Source organism: Camelus dromedarius, chromosome 32 (assembly GCF_036321535.1).
Source record: "Camelus dromedarius isolate mCamDro1 chromosome 32, mCamDro1.pat, whole genome shotgun sequence".
Classification (NCBI taxonomy): Eukaryota; Metazoa; Chordata; class Mammalia; order Artiodactyla; family Camelidae; genus Camelus; species Camelus dromedarius.
The window spans coordinates 5030153-5056753 of record NC_087467.1 but is presented as its reverse complement, the minus strand read 5'-3'; the positions used below and the strand labels follow the sequence as shown (position 1 = coordinate 5056753).

The 26601-nt window shown below is 42.1% G+C and overlaps 1 long non-coding RNA gene across 1 annotated transcript; it reads right to left on the bottom strand.

Moving 5' to 3' along the window:
- Positions 1-269: 269 nt before the first annotated feature.
- Positions 270-26236, bottom strand: LOC135319814 (uncharacterized). The gene is made up of 3 exons (XR_010378725.1): positions 26179-26236; positions 4465-4540; positions 270-384 (listed from the first exon to the last, which is right to left on the bottom strand). It is a non-coding gene; the product is annotated as an uncharacterized LOC135319814 (long non-coding RNA).
- Between the last annotated feature and the right edge of the window lie 365 nt (positions 26237-26601).

Here is a 26601-nt window from a genome sequence, read left to right as displayed (position 1 = left end):
ATAGCTGGGTCTTTGAGGCTGCTTTTGTGTCCCCTCCAGGTCGCTGTGAGAGGAAATCCGATGGGAGCCTGAATCCAAACAGAAATAATGAGAGGGCATTATGGCATTTCTCTGAAACCCAAGCGTGAGGATAGAAGGTGGCTAAGCAGGGCACAGGTTAAAAATAGGAAAACAAACTCCCCACTCTGCAGATAAGCTAGACATTTAAGTTTTTATCCGACACAAAGATGATTGTGACCATGATCATGATAATCATTTTCCTAGCTTACTCCTTTCTAGCAGACGTACGAGGAAGGGCAGATACTCCCACACTAAGTGATACATTTTTTTCCCGTGCTCCTTCGCTTTTCTTCTCTCCACTTGCTTCCTGTTGTTTCTTTCCATCTTTAAGAAAAAGAAAAAAGAAAACAAACTCTTACGCACTTATTGAACGATCGATGTATTAAACTCTTTTGGCGCCAGTATCGTAAGAGCCAGTGGGTTGAGTACTTGGAGGGACACAAGAGTAGACCTCAGCCCATCTCTCCAGTTGTGTACAGCCCAGGGTGGTGAGGGCGTTAGGAAATGCGAGGGTGGGTACAGCTCTTTAACTCCCCCATGGTCCAAGTATACGCAGAGCACAACCCATGAATGTACTTGCACATCAGAAGACACAACAAACCCGTGATGGTGTTGTTGTTTCTTCAATTTTATCTGCTAGATATCTGCCCTTATAATACTAAAAACTGGATGCGCATACTTAGTATAAAAAAATATCTAGCTTGTTTGCAGAAGACCATATTGTGGCCATATTTTTTATACCAATGTCTCAAGACATTTTACTGTTAGTTTCCTTGGAAAGGGATCTGGGCGTTCAATAAACTGGGAGGTATAGTTTCTTCCATGAATAATACAAAACGTCATGAAGATTTTTCTAGAAACTCAGCCATCATTAGAATTATTCAAAGAATGAAAACTTCTCCTGAAAGGAATTCCCAATAGCTCATTTGCTATGTAAACAAATCGCGTGTCCTGAAGGTATGGTTGCAGTACATGAAATAAAATGCTGATACCTGATGGATTCTAGGGGGGGAAATGTAAATTTATAGGCAAGCATTTCCTGGAAAATGTGGGAGACCCTTACGGTTCAATGAGTCTTACATTAAAAATAAGACAAGGTGAGGTAAATTAGCCCAGGGGATCTATAGGCATGAATTTTATGCCAGTATCACCATGGCTACAGCGCTAGGTGCCCCTTTGTTCTTTTGGAATTGTAGACAATGAGAACTCTGTCGCCCAATCATCCCATGCAGATGCAGCTAATTTATATCATTGGATGGAAAGTAAAAGGAGATGAGGAAGAAGATGAATGGAAAACAGAAGCAAGTGACCATGGGACATCATTACTATAAAAGTCATTATTCAATGAGTCCTTTCAGTAGAATGACTGTGCTAAGTGTTTTTGTTTTTCTCATGTAATCCAGGAGATAAACCTCCGATATAGATTTTAGTTTTATTCCTAAAAAGTAACAGCTGTCAAGGGCCCAGGTGGGACCCGGCTTGCTCAGTGTCAACGATCAAAGCGGTTTACTCTGTTTGGTGGGCATGGAGACAGGCAACCCTGGAGGCTAGGCAAGAAAAGAGAGCGAGAAAACGGGCATGATGCCATCCATTCTTTCTGATATTGGTAGGCAGAGAATGAAATGAATAGCCTGGGGAACTGCTGGGTATCCTGGGTGCAGAGGTGAGTGTCATAGGAAGACTGCACTGGAGGGAGAGCCACCATCGCTGCACCCCGGAAGTCCCCTGTGACCCAGGGAGCAGGGCGTCAGCATCCTCCAACCTCTGCTGGTGTTCAGGGGAGGCTAGCAAAGGGGTTAGTCGCTGTCCCCCAAATGCAGTGTTTCTTAGTGAGGAGTCAAGATGGAAAGCAAAAACAAATCTACACACAACAACAAGACTCCATCCACATCCACATTCCTCTTTTCTGTTTAAACCAGGCTCGGGCAGCTGCATCCTCCCCAGCCCAGGATTCTCCTTGATGAGCTGGGTGTGAATTCAAGTGGGGAGACGGACCCTGTGATCTGACCCAAACACTCCACCAATATTTTCTGTTCCTCATTTTCACTTTGTGTCTCAACACCCCAGGCAGTCAGTCGATCAGTGGTACTCACCCAGGAAAAAAAGTTGAAACACATCAACTTGCTGAATGAATGGTGGACCGGGGAGTGAAACAGAGCCCTGCCATAGGGGTGAGCATTCTCCAGCGCTCGCTCCTTTTCAGTGCTGGCCTCTAGTGAGAGGACACGCGACACCATTTCACTTCTCCTAAGCCCGTAACCCAGGACAGACTCCCTGGGGTGGCCCCTCTCAAACTGAGTTCATGCTTTTTGGAAGGGTCAGGAGATTTTTCACCATGTAAGTGTGACTTTCACATCTGACAAGCAATGGCACCACTCGATCAGCACGCAATTCTTAGGAAAAAAACATTTGGCTGAGCTAAATGGAAAAGCATCAGGCACAGACAGATTAGATTTTCCTTTAAATAAACATGGCCTTTCAGAAAGGCAAGAAAAACATTTGGAGGAAAACATGCTGGGCATGAAAATCTCAGATAAAAGTTCTACCCACCCTCAGCAAGAACAGAAATCACTCCATAATCCTTGAATAGTTAGACTCACTCCTTTGTTAAACCAAGGAGAATGGTTTAAAGACGTTTGTTCTTACAGGCAGAGGTGTGTCTCTCTAAATCCTACACCTCTTGGGTCTCGCAGAGTATTCAAACCAAGTGATTACTTAATTAAATGACTAGTATTTGGGATACTTGAAGTTTGCCCAGCCTTCAACTTGATTCTGTAGATGACAAAGGCATTTCTCCCCCAAAGTCACCTGCAAGCTCTTCATATTGAATAGAATGGCTGTGTCATAGTCTGATCACTGCATTGTAGATCACTGCATCCCTGATCAGTTTCCTTCTGAAAACTCCATAAAGCTCTTTACAAGGTTTTCTTATAGGTCTCATTAATTGTCTGTCTGTTTGCACTTATACCCTTTATCTTCTGTCCAAATCCTGTTCTTTTCTTTCTATTTTTTTAATTTCAGTGACCCAAATTTAAAGAAGCCAAGAACTTTTCATGTTTTATTTCCATTGTCAATCGCATTCAATTAATCCTCAAGGGGAAATAATTTAAAGATTTCTTCCAATGCTATACTTGTTCAATAGATACCTATTAAACAACCTGATATGTATCAGCCTTAGGTGTACATATTAGAGACGATGAGTGAGAAGGGAGATGCTCTCTTGGAACTTCTTTTTAGTGGGAGAAGCAAATCGCAAACAAAGGAAGTGAATTCCGTATGTGTATACCTTATGAAGATGATAAAATAAGGTATTACGATTAAGACCAACTTGCTTGTCCTCTTTATCAGAGTGACATTGTAGCTGAGCCCTGGATGATGTGAGGGAGCCAGCTACAAATGTCTGGAGGCGGAGCAGTGCAAGCTGGAGGAACCACAGCAGCAAAGGCCCTGGGGTGATGGACTGTCGACCCATTTAGCACACAGCACAGGGCCTTTGGCTGGAGCATCGTGGTTTCAGAGCCTAACATTGTGTCTGAAAGATAAGCAGAGGAGAGGACCCAGTGAGATATGATAAAGAGTTTTAATTCATTTCAGTGCAATGGGAACCCATGGGAAGGATAGTAACATAAATCTAAACTATATTTTAAAAGATATGAAGAATGAATGTGAATGGTAGAGATGATGGCAGCTTTGGCTAAGGGATAGCCATGGAGAGAGTTATACATTCTTTCCATATGTGAGACTTATAGTTGATACGGCTTGCTGATGGCTTGAATGTGGATAGTAAGACAAGTAGAGAAATCAGGGATGAGGTCTAGGCTTCTGGTCTGAGTGGCGGGTAGACAGTGGCAGCATTCACTCCCACTGCCCCATCATCTTACACTTAGATCTCTGCCACAGTCTAGTATCTTGTCCACCAAATACAGGCCGTCTAAAATCCATCATCCATGCCCCTGATTCACAGAGAAACAGTATGCTCTCATCATCCCACTTCTCATAACCTTTTGGTGACTCCCCATGACTTGGGAGAGATGACAAGCCCCTTTGTACAATGTTCAATGTTATGGTAGGCATAATTCTAAGATAGACCTCAAACTTCTGTGCCCTGGCCTGCCTGATCCCCTTCCCTCCACAAATGTGTCTGGCACCTATGAATGTGGCAGATGTCACTCTCATGATTAACTTACACTAAATGCCAATGGGAAATTTCATGGGGGTGAGCCTGACTTAATCAGTTGAAAAGTCTTTAAAAGACTGATTGTCCTTCCTGATGAGAGATACTCTCCCTCTGGCCTTGAAGAAGCAAGCCATCATGAGTTTTACAGCTGCCAGGAAATGAAGTTTTCCAACAAACACATATGCTTGGAAGAAGAGTCCAAGTCTCAGCTGGGACCCCAGACTCACCCTCTTGATTGCAGCCTTGTGAGACCATGAGTAGAGGGACCATCCATGCCATGCCTGGGTTCTTGACCCATGGAAGCTATGAGAAAATACAGACAGAATACAGAGAATTAGGAAACTAATGTAAAGGCCTTTCATATCTGACCTCTGTTGGCTTCCAACCTCATAGACATCTCAATTGGCTTAAGTATTTATATTTCAACAGCACCAAGTGATTTATAGATTCTGGCCTTACCTAGGCCTTTTACTTCTGTGCCCTAAGCAACACTGGCCTTCTTTCTAGGATTTCCTCCACCTCTCCATCATCTAACGTCCACCTAGTAACACTCAACCGGGAAGGCGCAATTCACAGTTCATCGCCATCCACTAATTCACTCTATCAGTACAAATTTATTAGCATCTACTTTATACTAGACAAGGAATACCGAGTGGTAAACAGAAATCTCTGCCCTCATTTCCAGTACATTCCAGTGGGACAGAGATCTTTATACAAATACATAATCAAACGAATATGTAAGTTCCAGTTGGGATAAAACCTATGATGGAAGAAAAGATCAGAAAAAGAATAGCAGTTGTTGCTTCCGGTCCATCTTGACCTGCCCCGCTGTTTTGCATCTGTTCTCCGTGGACTGCAAACGCACTGAAGATAGGGATGGCATTTCACCCCTCTCCATACCTCTAGTGCCTAGACCATGTGCCTGGCACTTTGCATGTGCACAATTATTTTGTTGAATAAATGAACATTAAGATCCGTCAGTTTCTTTTGGCCCCTATGAAGACCAGAGAAAAACATCACAAAACCAAAGAAAGACTAAAAATACGCAGATCCACCTTGCCCCTAAATCAAGAAGGGCCTGGACTAGGGATCCGATAGAGTAGGACCTTAATTAGCTAGTTGCTCCTAGTGTGTCTCCCAGCATCTCTCAGTACTTGTTTTAACATCACATAGGAGCATCCTTGATTCCCAAAATAGATCATCAAACTGTCTTGCTTGACTTCTAATCACAGTCCCTGGTACCCTTCTAGTTTTCTGTCAGTTTATTTCCGTCCTCAAGGGTTTACTTGTCACCTAGTTCCTTTTAATCCCATTTCTGCTTGCAATTTCTCCTGCGCAGATTCCGATTAACACAGGTATTTGTCAGTTTTGAGGTCTTCCAGCGACTGAGCACACTTTTCAAACCGCGGTGCTTTACTCCCTACTTTTTCACGCTTGGTAGGAGGCAGGTACCCAATTCTCCAGTCCCCTTTGCAGCTAGGGCCCCCTCCTATCTGTCAGTCAGTCTCAAGGGATGGACTGTGAATTGGAGGGTGGTAATTTAAAGAAGTGGACCCCACCTGGAGTCCCTATCACTTCCTAAAGGTTCTAACAGGAGCATCCAGACCTGGCTTCCATGATATCTTTGCCTGGCAGAGGTACCAGGTCGTCTCTGTGGGGCCAGTTCTGTGGTATGCTTTGTGTATACTTCTGGGTTGCATACCCTGGAGACTCTCTGAGCTAGCCAGTATGAATATATGTCTTAAATTATAGAAGCTAGTTTGTTTTTGATACAACTAAGAAACACCTCTAATTGCCACCCCCTCCCCAACAACTTGGCATTCACCTAAAGGAACAGACATTCCAAATGATGGGCTTCGTCTCTTCTGCCATCATTATCGACCTGTCCATTGCCCTATTCCTGCCATCCACGTGTGCACACACACACATGCACACGCACACACATGCACACACACAGACCCTTATACGGAGGATAGAAGTCAGAGTGTGGGTGAAGGTCCAAAGAATACTGGTGTTTAGCAAGTCCCCTTGCGTTTGAGGTGTCCCCCTGATCTTGACATGGCCTCAGTGGGTCTCTGTGGGCCCCTGGCCCCATCAGACTCAATACCTTCTCTCCACCAGCTAAGATCTCCCCCCAGGATGCTTAGTAGCTAAGGCTTGCTGGTGGAGACTTATGATTCTATAAATCTCTAAACTGGAGAACTAAGGGGACAGATTTGGGCAAAGCGCTCACTGAGGAGCAGTGCAAGGCTTGCTTATTCCCACACATCTCTCCAGAAAGAACGCTCGCTGTGGTGGCCTCATTAGCAACTGCTCGACAGATCTGCTGCCAGGGAAACAACATCCTTTTTGATGCTCAAAGCCAGAGCTTAATCAAAAATGGAAAGGGAAAGGAAGTTCTAACACAGACAGCCCCAGTTTTTTTCCTGCATCACAGTCTCAGCAGGCCCATTATATTGGCCGGTCAGCCTCCTCACACGAATATGCCTGCAGTGAGGGGGACGGGGAAAGCAGGGTGGGGTCAGGGTGGGGCGGGGTCCATCGATGCCACAACTCACCGTTTCCAAAGGAGAGGTGAGGCCCTTGTGAGCAGTGATGATGAGGTGGGGAGTGTCCACCACCAGATACGGAGCTCGATGCAGAGGTGGGAATCCAAGGCTGCTCTGAGCATCCCCACGCGTGGTGGGATGCAGCCCTCCCAGGTAGCCACCTACTATGTTGAGCGACTTTCTCAATGTTTCCATCTCATGTTTTTTATCACCTGACTTTCAATTTTGCTCAACAAAGTGTAAATTAATTCAAGGCTTCAAGTGTAATGATGATCCGTGCTATTTACCTGATTTAGTTACGAAACCAGTTGCTCTCTCCTGGCTTCCTACCAAGGCACTGTTGCAAGCAAGGGAAACGGTGGAGTGTCAGAAGGGCTCACCCATGGAATGAACTGGAGCCATTATTGGTTTTGCCCCTTCCTGGTTTTGAGTCTTGGGGCAAGTCACTTCCCAAGCCTGAAGACATTTCTTGTAAGATAAGAATCTCAGTACACACTCCACGAGTAATGTGGGGATGTGCCCGGCATACACACATTTGGCACAGGCTGTCCATCACATTTTTGCAGAATCTGTTGTAGAATCTGTAGCCAACGTTATTCCAAAGCACAGCATCCTAGAAACCAACTGCGGGGGGAAGAGAAGGCATCAGGAATACATTCGTTGAATGGCTTCCTTTCCCACCTCTCTCTTCAGCTATGGCAGACAAGACACTGTTAGCATCTGGGTCCCCATGTAAACAGCTGTCTACATGAAACAGGGCAGGAGGCCCATATTAAATAATGAAGATAGGATACATTAATTACACCATGGTAAGTAACGATCATATAAAATATGACCATTATATGATTGTTATCACTTTTACTACATTATTCATGCTGACGTAAATATAACAGCCCACTAGTCATCAGTGTCATACTGTTTTTATAGAGAAGGAAAATGGAGCTCAAAGCATTTAATGGCCTACTGACCAAACCTCTAAAACACCAAAATAATGCTTGGCAATGCATGGAAAGAGGCCAGCAAGTTTGCCATCAGGACGGCTTAATGAGTCAGCTGCGTTTTAATTTTGACTTCTTATGTCACAGATACCTTCCTGGCCTATCAGATCTGGAACAGGGCATAACACATTGTGACATACGGGACTCTGCACACAAGGGTACCTGGTACCCTACCTCCGCCTCCGCCATCAAACGTGGTGGTTGAATTCTACCATTTGAGCTTCATTTGTTTGGGTCTCGAAAGTAACTCTTTAGACCAGCCTCACACGTAACAAAACTCAGAGGTGTTCACATAGGTCATTTAAGAGTAGATGTAGCAACTAGTCTCATGTTAAATGACTAAAGTTTTAACACAACGTAAAATGAAGAATATAAAACCCAGAGACACTTGCCCAAGAACAAAATTGTTGGCATCAGTATGGTTTAAGGAATTCAAATTCTTGTTCTTTTCAGTAAATTTTACTACCTCTTGTTAGCTCTCAGTACCTGGGGAAAATGGGTTTGGAAACAGAAAAGAGAAGGAAGGATGTACTGAAAAAACGTGTGTAAAACAAAAGGTGTTTTCGGCTCCATAATTCTCAGCCTCTTTCTAGACCTACCAAGCTGGATGGGCTCATCATTCATTCTAGTCTTTTTGTCTTCTTTCTCATACAAGTCCGAAATGCACAAGGCAAGACAAAAACAAAAGATAAGGTAAACTTTTCGAAACTATCAGGAAGAGATTAAAACTGACCCCTTGTAGGCACTTAGAATGTGTTTATTACAGGCATGTGAAACCATCTCAGTGGGCTTGAATATGGGACTCGTGTAGTTGGCGATTTTAACAGTACAAGGTTAAGAAAATGGGTCACTCGCTTGTCAGAACGCGTTCATTGAGGGCCTTCTGTGGACAAAGTAGAGGCTGGGATTCTTATTTTCAGACTTCTGTAGATGCGTTTGGGTCTTTGCACCTCCTTCGGCACAATGACAATCACCATTCTTTTGTCATTGCTTTCTGTCTCTGCTAAATTTTCAACTGCCGTGGGAACTTCGGAGGTCAAAGTAAGGTATTTAAAAGTCCCCACCAGAATCCTCTCGCTCGATGCCAAGTAGGACACGTTTCACTCTGGGAGCCCAGTTACTCTCAGGATTCCTAGGAACATCATACAAAACGATGCGTGTGAAATACTTTGAAGCAAAGGATTATATGCGTGTAAGGCATCGCTATTACCAGACGTACTTTTCTAAGTTAATAACATAATGGGAAACCAGGCTCACTTTTTTTTTTTTTTTTGGAAAATCCATTGATGTTTTATTTCACAGTATCAAAAATTCACAGTTAGCTTTATTATTTTCTATTTTATTTTATACTCGCCATTTAAAGCAGCACTTAAGTTGCTAATGATTCTTATTTAATTTACTATTATGGAAAAATTTTAAGACATGTGCAAGTGGAACAGTATCACGAACCTCCATGAAGCCACAGACCAGTTTTAGACGCTTCCAACATGAAGCCAGGTTGGTTTTCACTCCTACCCCTCTCCCCCCAATGCACACAGTGGATTTTTTTTTTTAAAGCAAACGCTAAACATCCTCCCATTTCATCCTTAAATATTTCAATCTATGTCTCTAAAATATAAGGACTCTTGCACCATGCGTTCATTTGTAACGCAACCGCAATAGATGACCACATTTAAAAGAAGCCTTCAGGAGACAGTTTCTTATTAGGAAAGGATATTGTGTCATGTGTCTTACTTGAGAATATTCTGTGACTTTCCAGTGCCCCCAGGATGAGATCTAAACCCTAAGATCACCTTCTAATCAAAATCTTCCCATCGTGCCCCCACCAGCATTGTCATCTGGGCGCATTTGTTCACACTATTTAATCCATCCTATGCCTGGCTTTCTGCTGCCCTTTGATCTTGACCCTGCCCATTTGTCAAGGACCTGTCCAGTCTCACCTCTTGATTTCCATAGATCATTGCAGCCTCTAGTGATTCTTGTTTTGTTTTGTTTTTTCCCTTGAACACTTGTTTTATTCACTCTACTATTAGGAGGTATTAAAAACATGTGCTCTGGAGTCTGACAAAGCGGGGTGTGGAGATTTCTCCATGACTCACTTACTAGGTAAATGTACTTGGGAAAGCCCTCCCTAATCTTCATGCCATCAGGTGCTGATAGAAACAGTATTGTCGTAAAGGAGATTATATATACACACACATATGTGTGTGTATAACGCAAATTCATGTATAAGCTGTATGCATACTCACATACGCACAGCACACACTCACACGTATATACACTGTTCAGCGGGTAGAACAATCAGGGTAGTAATGTTACTGATGTTACCACCTGCATTCAGTACCACCCTCCAACTGACTCTGGAATTGTTAGTTACCTTTCTTTGTGTTTACTTCAAAGTGTCAACTTCTTGAGGTCAGAGCCAACTTTGGCTTCACAGAGGAGACTCTCAAAGGCATTTCTGGGTGACAGCCCATCGGTGTGCAGAGAGAGGAAGAGACGCAGAGTTCTGCCTCCTCCCCCGGACCCCCTCCAGGACGTTGTGAATAGGAGAAACCCCTCCCCTTCTCTTCAGGCTCCCTGCCAGGCTTGCTGTGTGTTTGTGGGACAGAGCACTTAAAAGGGAATCTGTAGATTTCTCCAAAAAAGGAAAAAAACCTTTTCTGCAGAAAAACAGGTGATGGGGCAACTGGAAAAACTGTCATTTCTAACTGAAGTGAGTTTCCAGGCAGCTGATCCTACCACAGAGCTGGCTGTCTTTATCCTGGAAATGTCACCCTTTTTTAGTCTGTAAATACCATGCTATAGAGAACACCTTAGCGCTGACTTTCGGAGGAGACGAAGCCAATGTTGTATGGCCGTTTGCTGCCAAGCAAAGGACAATGCTTCTTTCTTGGATTTAATAAAATGGGAAGGAGGCTGAGCAGGCAGCTCGGGAGAAAGGACATGCGGCCCCCCCCTCCTGCCATCTCTTCGTGGCTTCTTTAATAAAATGACGAAAGAGCGTCTTGTCCTCCAAACACCAGTCTTACTTGCGCACATTCAGGTTTTCACTTTCACATGCGCGAATCCTTGGAATGCGGCTGTGGCCTCTTTTAAACCTGCACCCACAGGCTCTGTCAGGGCCACACAAGGGTCTTTCCCTCACGGTATCTCCCTAATCCAGGCCACATCCTCTATTTCATCTTTTCACAGCCTAACACACCACTGAGTAAAGATGTCGTTCAGTTAACCAACCCTTTTAAGAAAATAAATTCCCCCAGAAATGTAAAGATTATCTTTCTTCCTGTGAAGCCGTCCTTGCTGGAAATTACACAGTCAGACTTCTCTGCATACATTACCTGGCTGAAAACAGAAAATGACAGTTTCATGGTGAAGGGGGAATAATGTGGGGCATGTGGCTCAGTACTAGGAAGAGCTGGTCTGAGAAGGGGGTTGATGTGATGATAGAGTTTGTGTAGCTAATAGATGGTGCTGAAGGCCGCGGGTGGGTGTGGGTGGAGGGGGGGTTGGGAGGGAATGAAAGAGAGCATGTTCTGGATACCGGTGACCTGCGGGCTAGTCCCCGCCGTCCTACTCCCCACCCCGACAATTTACTTAGCTTTCCTACCTTTCAGCTTCCTTATCTGTAAAATAAGGATGAAAGCGTGTTCACAGGTCATGGGACTGTGTTGGGGATTAAGGGAGATAAAGCATGTCGGACATTTAGCGCAGTGGCCGGCACACGTTACGTAACCTCTAAATGCCAACTATCATTAAATGTATTTTTCCTGAAAGTAGGGAAATGATGATTGTATCAGCACTTCTCATTTCTAAACTGTTCATCCTATGTGATTTCACTGTGTAAGACTCTCTTCTAAGAGTCAGTGTTAAAAAAAACTATACCTAATCAAAACTTTGCACTTATCTGATTAATTTCTCTAAACGAATACTTAATGGGACATTCAGGACTTTATAGAAACTGTTGTACTGTTCTCTCTACGTGTACACGTGTGTGCATGCACACACACACACACACATTGTAGATTACATATATCCACACATTTAAGCTTCACAGTAGCCCGTTTTCCAGGTGAGGATGACAAGGCACAGAGAGATGAAGTAACTTGTCCACGGTACCTGAGCTATTGTGACAGAACCAAGATTGGACCACAGGCGGAGGGAGTCCAGCGCTTATGTTCTTCCCAGTACAAGGCCCGGAAAGACAAGTTGAATTGTTAAAGACCACGTAGCTAGTGAGAAGCAGGGCTGGGGCCCAATTCAGTTTTCTTTATTTCTTCCCAAGTAGGGTATTTTTCCTTCCCAGCTTACATCTTTTCCCATCGAAGGCTGCCAGCTTCATTGCCTGGGAAGGACTCAGAGCTGGGCTACCTGCAGCCCAGCTCTACCAGTTACTACCCAGGTGACTGAGGGTAGGGGCTACTGCCTAAGGGTTTAGTACCGTGAGCTTTAGTTTTATCATATGCTACTTGACTCTGTCAGTTGGTCTGCAGAACATTTTGGTTGATTGCAAAGGTCAAATGAAATAGTGGTTGATGGAAAATTACTTTGAAAACTGGAAAACCCTAAACAGCAGTAAGATATTATGCTTATTAATACCCGCATTTGTGTATTCTGCCCACAGTCTGGTCACGGGTATAATTGATAGTAATAATTATTTGAAGTTGTTGTTTTGTTGTTGTTGTTGTTTAACCACCAAGCCCCAGACCTCAGCCTTTGAGAATATGATCCAGTTGGTCTGGTATCAGCTTGGAATGCAGGTTTTAAACCTCTCAGCTATTTTTGATTAAACAGGTTTATAAATCCCCAGTTTATGCAGTAATTGGATCATAGACTATCTGAGTATTTCCCATCTATATTTTCTTGAGCCTTATCTTCTGTAAGACCTATTTCTTTATCAAAAGTTTTATATATATATATATACATATATATGTATCTATGTGTGTGTGTATGTGTGTGTGTGTATATATATATATATATAAAAATTTTTTTCCTTGTAAAACTTATAAAACCCAGATCAGGACTGAGTAGAATAGATGATCGAGTTGTATATATTGACTTGATTGAAACCCGTTTTAAGTAGATCCATTGCAAAATTCCGCAGAGCAATTTTGAAAAGAAACAGAGTTAAAGTTGCAAAGAGAACTCTTTATTGACATTGAATAATTACCTTCCTGAATGGCACCCCCAAGGTATGGGTATAGATTAAATGACCTTTTAAGGTAATGACCCTTTAGAAAGGTTAGTCTTGATTCAAAGGCCAAATCCAGACAAGCAAATCATTTTGGAGAAAATCTAATCGCTGAATCCAGCCATCAAACTGAATATTCAGGGAACTAGCCTTTAAGTGAGGTAGTATGCTTAGTGTCTCACCGAGGGCTTAAAACGTGACCCGGCATCTGACTGAGGTGCGGAATCATGGACCACAGATTCCGCAACCAAACCAGGGACTGAATCCTAGCATCACGATTCCACAGTTGTGTAGACAGCCACAAAGCTCCTGCGTCCTCTCAGCCTTTGCCTTCTGGTCTGTGCAACTGAGGGGATCCGAATTCCACGAGGTAACAAGCACACACAAAGCGCATGCCGTAGCACGTGGTGGGTATGGCGTACATGGCGGCTACTATTATTTTTAAACGTAACTAATCCACCCAGAACCGTCTGTTTTCTCCATTTCCCCTGACGATTGGAAGAAATTAATGCAGTTACTGAGGCAGTGGAAGAGTGCATAACGCACTGGGAAAAGGCTGACTTAATACGTGTGATGTAATTCCAGAGTGTGTTTCTGAAAATCCCCCGACTTCTTTGTGAATATCCGTTATCTCTCTGTTTAAAAACAAGGTGCCCAGCACTTCTTGTAGCATTTCGGCTGCTTGTTTTAGAAGGAGACATTGATAAATTGGAGAGGATCCAAAAATGATAAAAAGATTAGAGGATATGACCTACAGAGAAAGATTATTCAAAGAACTTCATACATCCAGCCTAGAGCAGTGATGACAGTGGGTCGGGGGTGTGATAACCGAACATAAATGCTGGAAATAGGTGAGGAATAAGGAAAGAAATTATTTCAGGTGATCAGAGTGTGGGCAAATTAGGATCGATGGCCTTAAACCAGAAAAACAAGCCCTTGTGTGAAGTATTCTTAGAAGAAACAAATCAACAGAGAGGTCAATTAATACCTTGATTATTTCATCTGGGAGGTGATTTTATGCAGCTTTTTAAATGGCACCTCTGCAGACTGATCCTTCCACAGAGTCAAACCTGAGGGCTGAGAAGGGAAAGTGTATTCCAGCTGCCCGTGTGTTTCTTTGTGGGGGTGGGGAGGATCTAAGCCTTTAGATAATGTATAAATCTCCAATGTGGGGATCTATGTCCATTTTTTTCTCCTTTTTTTCTCCTTTCTCTAGTATAGTGAATAGATTAGTGACCTGCAAAATGATATGTCCTTTTCCTAAATCCCAGAACCTATGAATGTGACCTTAATTGGAAAAAAAGGTATTTGTCTGTGTAATTAAGTTAAGGATCTTGAGATGAAGGAGATTATCTTGGATTAGCGGGATGTGCCTTAAATACAATAAGAGGTGCCCTTAGAAGATACAGAAGAGAAGAAACGGGGACACATGAAGAGGAAGAAGCAATGTGATCAGGGTGATTGATAGAGATTAGAGCGAAGACGCCAAGGAAGCTAAGGGTTTCTGGGAGCAACTAGAAGCTGAAAGAGACAAGGAAGTCTCCTCCCCTAAAACCTTCAGGGGGAGCACGTCCGTGCCAACACCTTGATTTCAGACTTCTGGCCTCTAGAACAATAAAATAATAAATTTATGTTGTTTCGAGCTACCAGGCTCATTGAATTTGTTATGAAAGCCCCAGGAAAGTAATAGGACCAGTATGAAGAGGAGGATTAATTTTTCTTTTTAATGTAGAACTCACATAACCTCTCAGCATCAGTCAGCCACACACACACACACACACACAGCTGATAATTAACACATGGAAAAAAGTCTTGTAGGGTTCCTTGTGGTTCAAATATTAAGATTCAGTGAGGTATGCTTCTAAGTTACTAGTTCATTATGGGAAACAGAGCTAGAAAACTACTGGGCAGGATGGAGGCCTGAGATTCTGACCTAGTCCAGGGTTGGCCATGGAAACTCAGTAAAGCAGTCATCACCGTGTCCAGAATTAAAGCTGTTGTCTGAATGTCAAGAAAGTACTCAAGACATACTTCAGAAAAAGAATAAGGAATAAAACTGACAGGGCGTTCACGAGGTGTTGGGCTCTGGGTCGGGCGCTTAACATAAAATTTATAAAAACTGTCATTTATCTAAGTTGCCACTTAGAGCATCCTAGCTGCTCCCCTACAGACCGCATGTATGGGATTTTACTTGGGTCCGTGGTATAATTAGTGCAATGAGTATTATCTCCATTTGAAGATGAGGAAAGTGAGGTTTAGAGAGAGAAGTCATTTGCCCAAGATTCTACAACAAAGGAAAAGATCTCAGATTTGAACCAGATCTGTCTGATTCTGTAGCATATCCAGTTCTGAGATTAATGGGTAATGAGGGTCAGAAATGGAAGTCACCCATCCCCCTGCCATTTGCAAAGGCAGTGCTCTTTCCTCAGCAGCTTCGTTTCAAATTATAAAGCAGTGGTGGGAGAGGACAGAAGTGCCGTGGTGGGTGATATAAATCCATACACTTCAATCAGGGCTAGGAGGCTGCCTGGATTTGGAAGTAAAAAGTTCTAAACCAGAAGCAGTGGCTACAGGTGTGAGAAGAACACTCGGGTGTGGACACTGGAGAAAGGATGCTACTGATGGGTCTCTGAGCACAGAGAGGCAGATTTAGAGAAAAATCCAATAAAGCTAACAGGTCTTCATTTTCATTTCCATGGATTCTCTATTTGTAGGTTTATTACCATTTTTTTGTGTATCGAGTTAAGAAGGATGGACAGAGTGAACTTGAGGAGACATCGTGGGTGAAAAAGCTTTGTTCCCCCCTTACATCCCTAATGGGATGTTTTGTAATCTAAAAAATACAAACTACAAAATGTAGAATAGATAAACAAGATTATACTGTGTAGCACAGGGAAATATATACAGGATCTTGTGGTGGCTCACAGCGAAAAAAAATGTGACAATGAATATATATATATGTTCATGTATAACTGAAAAATTGTGCTCTACTCTGGAATTTGACACAACATTGTAAACTGACTATAACTCAATAAAATAATGTTAAAAATAAATAAATAAAAACGTCGGATATTAAAAAAAATACAAGCTAGTGAATATAACAAAAAAGAAGCAGACTCATAGATACAGAGGGCAAACTAGTGGCTACCAGTGGGGACAGGGTTGGGAGCGGGGAATATAAGCGTCGGAGATTAAGAGGCACAAACGACTACGTATAAAACAAGCTATAAGGAAAAACTGTACCACGCAGGGAACATAGCCAATATTTTATAATAACTATAAATGGAGTATAATCTTTAAAACTGAGAACCACTATTTGTACGCCTATAACATATAATATTGTACATCAACTAGACTTCAATAAAAAATAAATTATAAAAGACCTTGGTTTGAGGAAATGTTTCACCAGCGACGGCTCACCTTGCCACCCAGTTCAGACATTCTGGAACCATGCCCTCTGCCCACCGCTCGGAATACTGAACCACCTCGGCTATTGCTGCTGCCAGTTCCTACATCACTTCCTTTGTTGGAAAACAAAGCCTCTTGTTTGCCTTCCTGAGACCCCCGCCCTGTTCCTAACTCACTCAAATATTTTAATAATCTTGCATTTGGAGAGAGACTTTTTTTTTTTTTTTTCTCAGTCCCAAGCAACCTTCCACGGCTGACAGAAAGGCTCACCAGGCAGCTGACACAGGGACTATTACTTTGAGCAGTTTCTAAATAATATCATTTTGCTGCCCTTCCACTTTCAGTGAAATTATAGGGTGCTTTCTTCCTTGGAGAACAATAGAGCTCAGCTCCCACACCAGGGGTCCTGATCAGATTCCATACCAATCTCTGAAGCCCGGGCATTAATGCAATTATCATTGAGGATGTCAAATGAGGCACTTGTGGCCTCACTGTACCACTGGTCCATCTTGATGTGCCAGAAAAATGAGGAATAGAGCTTTAAACCCTGGTCTGTGTATGTATTGTGTGTGTGTGTGTCAAACATTTTTATATGCATATATGTAGGTATATATATTGTGTGAAGTATGTGTGTATAATCTCCTGCTAATTTGAAATGCATCCTGGGTAAATAAGAGCAATATTTATAGAAATGTGTGGTGACAGATCAGCTGTGAATCTCAACTGGGGGCTGATAAATTCTCATTACCTTCATCTACCTGACAAATGAAATGACCTGCTAAGCAGCTGCTGAAAATTCAGTCAGATACCTGCAAATAGTAAGCATCCCATGTGAAAAAAATGGACAGGTTTGGTGAGCATCTTGGACTGGAATCTCACAGAATGGAGAACGAACGAGAAGCTTCCTCTCTCCCTGGAATCTGCCAGGCAATTTGAGATGGTGGCCTTTTTAGTTGCTGTCACCACTCTGGCGATTCAAGACGCTTTAATTTTCTTCCCATTCCCAGTCCGCAGAGAAAACAATCCATGTTTGTTTTTTTTTTTTTAATTTTATTGAGTTACAGTCAGTTTACAATGTTGTGTCAATTTCTGGTGTACAGCACAATTTTTCAGTCATACATGAATATACATATATTCATATTCTTTTTCACCATGAGCTACCAGAAGATCTTGTATATATTTCCCTGTGCCAAACAGTATATACTTGTTTATCTAGTTTATATTTACCTGTCAGTTTCTACCAATCTCGAACTCCCAGTCTGTCCCTTCCCACCCCTCCCCACTGGCAACCACAGTTTGTATTCTATGTCTGTGAGTCTGTTCTGTTTTATATTTAAGTTCATTGTCTTCTTTTTTTTTCCTTTATAGATAGTCCATATATCAGCGATCTCATATGGTATTTTTCTTTCTCTTTCTGGCTTACTTCACTTAGAATGACATTCTCTAGGGACATCCATGTTGCTGCAAATGGTGTTATGTTGTCGTTTTATGGCTGAATAGTATTCCATTGTATAAATACACCGCAACTTTTTTATCCAGTCATCTGTTGATGGACATTTAGGCTGTTTCCATGTCTTGGCTATTGTAAATAGTGCTGCTATGAACATTGGGGTGCAGGTGTCTTTTTGAAGTAGGGTTCCTTCTGGGTATATGCCCAGGAGTGGGGTTACCTGGCTTTTCCTAATCTTGATACTCCCATTATTCCCTCTCCTAAGACCCTACCTAATGCACAGGATGAGAAGTGTCTGCACATGGAGTGGAAATCGCCAATATGGAGAACGCACATCCAAGGTGGACGGATGTGACAATCTCCTGTGGGGGGAGTGGGAGGAAACTGTGACTATTGCCCTGAATAGTTTGGCCTTATTCCTCTTAGTCTCCAAATTTGTGAATGTTTTTTCAATGCTTATGACATATTCGTATAATTGTACACAGTATCATTATAAATGATAAATATTATATAGCTTTTATATTATATATTACCATATGTAATAAACAATAAATATTATGTTACATTATTATCTATAATATAAATATTAGGAGTATGTGCTCAATTTTTTTTAATGATAAGAATAAACAATTCAAAAAAAATTAAAAAGTACTGTTCTACAGCAGTTCTTTTCAAACTTGGATATATACACATACCATCTGGGGAATTCTGTGAAATGCATATGGTGATTCAGTAGGTCTGGGATGGGGTTAGGAAGTTTGCATTTTTCACAAACTCCCAGATGAGGCTGGTGTTGCTAGACCTTGAATTACACTTAGAATGGCAAAGCATAAGTATGATTTAATGGCCTCCTGAAAGTATTTCCTTCCCCACATATCTCTCCCTCTGGGAAAGCAGAGATTCTTGGAAACTCCTTCCGTGTTAAAACTTCTTTTCGGAGGGTGAAGGTACTGCTTTCTGTTTGTTGGCTTCATTTTGTCTGGTTTTAATTCAATTCTCCCTGGACAGGTAGAGATATATAGGTATACTGGGGTTGAGATCCTCTGGAAATAAACTCTGAGACAATGACTGGCAAACATCAAATTTATTGGGGAGTGCTCTCAGGAGATAACAGCTGTGGGATATGCATCAATCAGTCACTAGATAAGTCTCTGAGATGAGAAAGTACGCGTGCATGAGATGGTTCTCTTTAGCACTGGGGAATTCCAGGAGAGCTACTAAGCTGAGGACTGTCAACAGCCAACAGTCCCAGCACCTGGAGGAATGAGCGCCTCTGTCTTAAAGGGTGGGGATCTGGGCGGCGTTATCACAGCATCCATTATAATTTAGGCTAGTTAATCCCTTGTTACTGTCAGATGCACTTTGTGTAATAAGCTCCTCTTGGATTCTGATGGGTCTCTTTGCCGGTGGAAATATAAGATCAAGCTTAGTGGGATGAGCTGGAGCTCCCATTAGTGCTGGTCTTAAATGGCCATGGATACTCATCAAAGTTAAGCCAAGTGACACCAAGACATTTTCCAAGTGTGTGTCCAACGCGTTCTGTTCTGCATAGTGTAACAGCATTCCCATCACTTCCTGGTAGGATACATAACTCTCACTTTGCCTTCCTGCTGGTCTCGTGAAACAGTGAAGCTGAGATGATGGGGTGGGGACGTAGCTTAAAGTTCAATGGTATTCATGCTTCCCCCCCCACCCCGTTAGAAGGCTTCTCTTTCCAGGGACTAGGACCTCTAATCTTGTAGAGCCCCCAGTTTTGGAGATGGGAAGCACACATTCCCCAAGTGAACCACTGAAACTGATAGTCAGTGGGCCCCTCCTAGCTCTGTGTCTCAGATGACAGACCCAAGATATAAACTGTTGGGATCCTTGATGTCTTATAAACACTTGGGATCCTCGATGGGACCTGGAAGATGGCATGCCTTCCTCACAGGGTTATCACCACCAGGCTGGTGCCTCATTTACAGCTCATTCTAGCAGATTGTCATCATCTGGGTGGCATGGAATACGATATGACCATCAGATCCCATTCGTGGTCATCTATGTGTTGCCACACCTTCTGTTCCAAAGAGGCTCCCTTGGTCCAGTACAGAGTTACTCAGGATACAGTCCTCTGTTGTACCAAAACCAAGTGGGAAGCAAGTTCTGAGATAAAAACGATGAATCAGGTCTACCAGGCAAGAAATGCAAGGTCACAACTGGATATATTCCAATTCCAGGATTCCAGAAACCACTCTTATGAGAGACTAAAGGATGCAGAATTGGGTAGAGGATGAAGATAACTCTTATGCACACACAACAAAGGCAGGAGGACAATTTGATGAGAACTCCTGACCTGAAATGGCCTTTCGGAAGCCTTCCACATGGAGACAAGGCAGCCATTGTTTTATCTACTCATGTGACTAGGTCACTGAATGTGGGATGCTCTCGGGAGTGTGACCTCAGTCAAGGTGACTCTCTTCTGGTCAGAGCAATTCTCATAGGAGAGTTCACCTCTAAGCTGTCAGCTGCCAATATTCCCACAACCTGGAAGAAATAGTACTTTGCTCCTTATAAGGAGTGAGAAGGTCTGGGCTGCATACCATAGAATCACAGCCTCCACTACAAAACTTATAGACATGTTTGCTTCCTGCTCTTCAGAGTGAATTATGATCATTTCCTTTTCAATGAAGACAGATAAGTTCAGCAAAAGTTGCCAGGTACGTTGTCAATATAGGATATAGTGGTAGAAAGCAAAACAACATAAGATCTCCAAAGGTAGAAATCACTATAGCAGCACTATTACAACAGCCAAGGCATGGAAACAGCCTAAATGTCCATCGACAGATGACTGGATAAAGAAGATGTGGTATATTTATACAATGGAATACTATGCAGCCATAAAAATGTCAACATAACGCCATCTGCAGCAACATTCATGCTCCTGGAGAATGTCATTCTACGTGAAGTAAGCCAGAAAGAGAAAGAAAAATACCATATGAGATCGCTCATATGTGGAATCTGAAAAAAAAAAAAACATAAATACAAAACAGAAACAGACTCATAGACATAGAATACAAATTTCTGGTTGCCAAGAGGGCGGAGGGTGGGAAGGGACAGACTAGGGGTTCAAAATTTGTAGATACTGACAGGCATATGTAGAATAGATAAACAAGATTATACTGTATAGCACAGGGAAATATATACAAGATCTTGTAGCTCACAGCGGAAAAAAATGTGACAATGAATATATGTATGTTCATATATAACTGAAAAATTGTGCTCTACACTGGAATTTAACACAACATTGTAAAATGACTATTAACTCAATAAAAAAAATGTTTAAAAAAATCACTAATAGAGAAATCAGTGCAACTGAGAGGAGAAAGTGTGAAAGTCCTGAAGACTCCAGTAGCTAGTTCCCAATCTGACACCCATTTGGTGGGACCTCTTCCAAATACCTGGCAAGGTCATCCTTACGCACCAGCTAGTGGTCCTGGGCTGGGCAGTGTGTGTGCAGCTCTGCAGAAGGATGCCAAGAGAGGGCGGCACTGAGAATTACAGAGTCTAATGTCTACAGTCTAGTGTTACAGACTGGACCCTGATAAAAAAAGAAATTAATGAAAACTCAGAGCGGAGGCTTCGGTGCCCCGTGGTGGTTAGGAACCCTGCCTGTCTTCGTCTAGTTCTCTGCCCAGCCTGACCAGTTTCTCACTGTCTGTCAATTAATCTTCATTAAGACACTGATGACAGCTTAACATTGTGCCCCTTTCCTAGGAATTTCTGCCAAAATAAGATCTTTCCTGTTTATCTTTCTAACTCTTTATTATACATTCAGACACGATCTCAGAGCAATTTCATGTGGTAGGTGGTGTCTTGTTTTTTTCAGACAGATGGAGTAAGATGTTATAGATACAGAAGTTACATTCTGTCTTTTCTTTCAACCTGCTGTGTGACTTTGTTTAAGTGAGTTATCCCCTCAAGGTCCTAGTTTTCTCACCCATAATGTGGTAAAAATAAATGATCCAAATAATGAAATTAAAGATTCAACAACAATAATGTCCATCCTATAATTTGTAGTTAATAATTTTCAGCTATTATTTAAAACCATTTCTGGCTTTAAAGATTTTTTTTAATGTACTTGGAGGCAAAATATACAATGTTGTTAAAATTGTGTCAACTGAGAACAAATGAATCTAGCACAATTGTGTTCATCAAATGCAGGAGTGTTTCTAAGCACATAGTATTATAATTATTTTGCCTGTTCATAAACGTTATATACATTTTTTCCTTTTCTTTTCGTACATTTCAAGAAGCTAAAGTTTTCAGAGAGCTAAATGCCAGCTGAGTGGGTCCTTTCCCTCACTTATCCTCAGCTCCGTCACTGGGTAGAAGACATTTAACGTTTTCACGTTTCAATTTCTTTACCCACAAACTGGAGTCCATCACCCTGACCTTCATCATCAAAAAGCGATTTCTATTAGCAAACTAATGACTGTTGAGGCAGCTGTCAATGCCGAGCATCACTCATCTGAGATCGGGCTTCAATTGCCAAACAGTGAGCCATCCCAGGAAGCCCCAGTGGGAACACAAGTTTAAGTTTTTCCTCTTTCTGGTTGCAAAGGAAAAGCACTGGTCAAAGAGAAGAGGGGAGGAGAGGAGATAAACCAGTTCAAGGTTGTACTTCCCTGACTTCATTCTTGCAATGTCGGCCTCACCCTTTATGACAAGGTCTGGGGAAGACGTAGTTTATGATGTGCTTCAAGTGTGATAAAGAAGCTGAGAGGTGAGCCTGGGAAGGGTTAGGTGTCCTTGAGGACCGGATGGGCTTGAGTACTCTGTGAGGATGGATGTTATTAAATTGAATTATTATTATTAGCACTTAGACAATGTGGAGAGGAAACGAGGAGAAAGGAAAGAGAGCTAAATTAAAGCTGCTGGTGGAGCACGTGGTGAGGGAACTCGGGGGGCTGCAGCTGACCTGTAAATACAGTACAGAAGGCTCCGGGAGGGCTGCTTACGGAGTAGGGCAGGCGTTCTTCAATCCCACGAGAAGTGAGTTTTACCAGTTTTGTTCTGAAGGTTTGGAGGCAAGCCCATGTCTCTCCTGCGGTTTTACTGAGAAACGAAGATGTCACTAAACAGGATGGCTAGTTGGCTCTTTGAGTGACCTCTGTTCGATTCAAAACGGATTTCTACCCTGTTCTCCTATATTTGTCCATATGACTGCACCTTGCACAGCACCTTTGTGCTTTTTCTGATCCAGTTCCTGTTCTCCCCACCTTTCACGGGCCAGCTCTGAAATTGCAGTCATAATTTTTATTGGTAGTAGTTGGCGTTTATGAGGCACTGACCATGTGCCAGGGACCGTGCTAAGCACTTACCCTTTATTATCTCATTTTGTCTGCTCATATGCCCTATGAGGTAGGTTCCATTGACCCTGCCTCCCATTCAAGGATCTGATCTTAGAGAGACGTAGTCATCTGACCCCTGGGCTCACAGTAAATGTCAGAAATGGGTCTCACTCCTGATTCTGTCTGACTCCAAATCTTGTGATTCCCAAATGTGACTGTTCTCCAGGAGGCCTGAGTAGATTCTTCTTATCTGCATTGACTTGCCAATCCTACCGGCTGCTCTTCATTTCTGTGGATTTGCTCAGGAGCACAGATCAAAGAAACAGGAGAAGCTGAGAAGGACCATTATGACCCTGAGCAGAATTACCATCCTGAGGATTACCTTCTAGGTGATTCTGGTGAACAACAACAACAACAAAATTAATTAAACCACCAATGGGGTAGAACTTGAGTCCAGGAAAAAAGGTATTTCGTACACACGAGGAAGTGCTGAGCAATTTTCCCATAAAGATACAAGACGATCTATTTAGAGCATCATTTGTGTCCCATGGGGCACGTGCTGATGCTTACATTTCTGTTTTTATATTATTTGACCTATCAGCAGCAATCAGCTATTAAAAGATCCCTTCTCTTCGAAATATCACTTTGTTTTTCCTTCAGCTTCCACAGCGAGAACATACTGTCCTCTTACTGGGGTTTTCTTTTACCTCATTAACCTCTGTCTCTCCAGGCTTCTGTGCCTCTTCTAGATCTTTCCCTCCTCATCTCTGTTCCCTCTTCGTGGGCTACCTGGGTGACCTTCGTTATCCTCAGAGCTCTGCTTTGCGTCTCTAAAATGACCTGCAAATCCTTCGTCTCTATCCCGGGCTTTCCCTAAACTCCAGACTAGATTCTCCAACTGATGCTTAAAAATTCTATGTAAATATCTAATAGCCGTCTCAAACTTTACCTGGCCAAAACAGAAAAAGGCAACTTCTAATTTTTCATGAAAAAAAATTTCCCCCACCCCTTTGGGAGAAAGACGCCCCCATCTACTCAGTTGTTCAAGTAGAAAATCGAGGGGTCCTCCTTGTTATCCTCTCTTTTACTCAGCCCACCATGGTCCCTCAAATGAGTCTCATCCATTGTTCCTCTGAAGTATTTTTCAAATTGGTTCACTCCTCTAAATACCCACTATCATTCGAAATCAAGAAGTAACCATCTTTTCCCTGGACTCTCAAGACAAACATCTACTGACCTCCTGCTTCTCCATATGTCTGTGTTCGAGTCATTCTGCCAAAAATGCCAGTACATGGACATTTTAAAAGAGTAATTCAGATTATACCACTCATCTGCTCAAACTGTTCTCAGGATGCGCCATTCCGTTTGGGCAAACACTCACCCCTGGCCCTTGCCCACAAAGCTCTTATCTCTGATCACTCCTCCCTTTCCCATTAAGGCTCGGTCATTTTGGTCCTTTTTTTCCTTCCTTACACATCCCAAGCTCATTCTTGCCTTAGACCTATCTCCTCTACCTGGAATGTTACCCCTCATGGCCTTCACAGGGTGTGATATACCTTCTTATTCCATTATCATCTTAAATGTCACCTCCCAGGGAAGCCAAAGTAGCTTTCAAGTCACCATGATATCAGTCTGTTTTATTTATCTCAATACCACATATCTTCACCCACACTATTCATGTTTATTTTCCTTCTATGTCTTCCCTTATGACTAGGACGCTAATTTATGAAAAGAAGCCTTATCCATTTTCATAATACTAGTGGTCAGAAAATGTCTAGTACATAGCAGACACTCAGTAAATTTTGTTGCCAAAAAAAAAGGAAAAAAGGAAATAAAAGAAAGGAGGAACAAAAAAAGTGATTATCTATATCAGTGTACTGAGTACTTGGTGTCTAAAGAATGAATTTGAAATTTGACATAAGAATGTAAATGCAGTGATGACACTGTCACTGAAACTTAGTGAGTCCAGGCAAGTGATTAGAAGATGACACATGAAGGTTGTGCCTTAAAAGAAAAAAAGCTTTTTAAATAAAGGACAGGAGGAAATAGCGATGCAATCAAAGAAACATATTTCTGAACAGAAGTCCTCAAAACTTGTCTGATACAGTACAGTGAAAAGCACTTTGGTGATTAAGTAAAAAAAAAAAAAGGAAACAAAGTGACATCATTGTGAGAAGATATTATACAGAAAATCATGAGAGAAAATATATGGCTATAGTTTTTCTAATACAGAGCACAAAAACGACACACAAAGAAGTTAAAATGCAGGGAGTGGGAGGTGGAGCGAGAGCTTTTCAAATATTTTCATATTTTTCTCAGCAAAAGATACTATCATCCTTAAAATTATTTAAGTAAGAAACCTGAGTATTGTACTTGACAATCTTCTCTCCCTAAAAATTTAAGTCAAATCAATCACTCAATCCTCTTTGTAACCTGAATAAAATGGAGTTGCCCGAACAGTCCAGTTTCAGCAAGATTTTAATTTAAAAAAAAAAAAACTTAGTCAACTTAAGTCTTTACTTAAATTTCTCAAAATCACACCAAGTCATGAAAAGATATTTTAAAAATCAACTTGTCTTTTGCACATGATATGTGTATATATGTGCATGAGAGAGAGAAGAGAGAAAGGAAGAGACGGAGAGAAGGAGAAAGAAAGAGAGTGGGTGAGAGAAAGGGAGAGATTTGTGAGTGTGTGTGTGTGTGTGTGTGTGTGTGTGACACACATGGTGCTCAACCTCAAAATCTGTCTTTCATCCCTCTCTTTTCAATTTGCCGCATGCATGTGAACTCTTCTCTGCCCAAGCATGCTTTCTGTTTCCATTCTCCCTTCTTCTATCAGTAATAGCTCTTTAGCTTGCCCAATATAAATAAAATCAAGCAGATCTCAGATCTCATCGCTTCTCCTTCTTACTCACTTTCCAATAATAGCTGTCCTCTCTGTCACCCTGTGTAACCCTACGGTCAACGTATAAACTGTTCCATTACTGAAACTCTATCCACATCTTAGCATCATACCTCTTCTGGCCTCTTGCAGTCGCTTCGCAGTTGATCTCTCTCACATCTGTGTGTGCACAGTCACCAAAGAAATATATGTATATTTTTGGAATAAATCCACTCAAGACGTTTTCTTGCTTAAAACTCTTAAATAGCTTCCAATTATTATTAGAGTGAATGTCAAATGCTCTTACATAAGCTGAAAGGCCTTCCATGGTATGACACCTCTCTACTTTTTGAGAATTTCTCATGCCTTGTTCTGCAACTCATCCTTGTTCTGTAATTGCATGAGTCTTCTATCAGTTCTAAAATATTCTGTTCTCCCTTCTGGACCTTCTCATAGCTAGCCCTTCATACTATGGTGTCCCCATTCCCTTTTCCCAGCTAACTCTATTCATCCATCAGCTGGGTCAGCTAACATTTCCCTCAGATGAGCTTGGATCC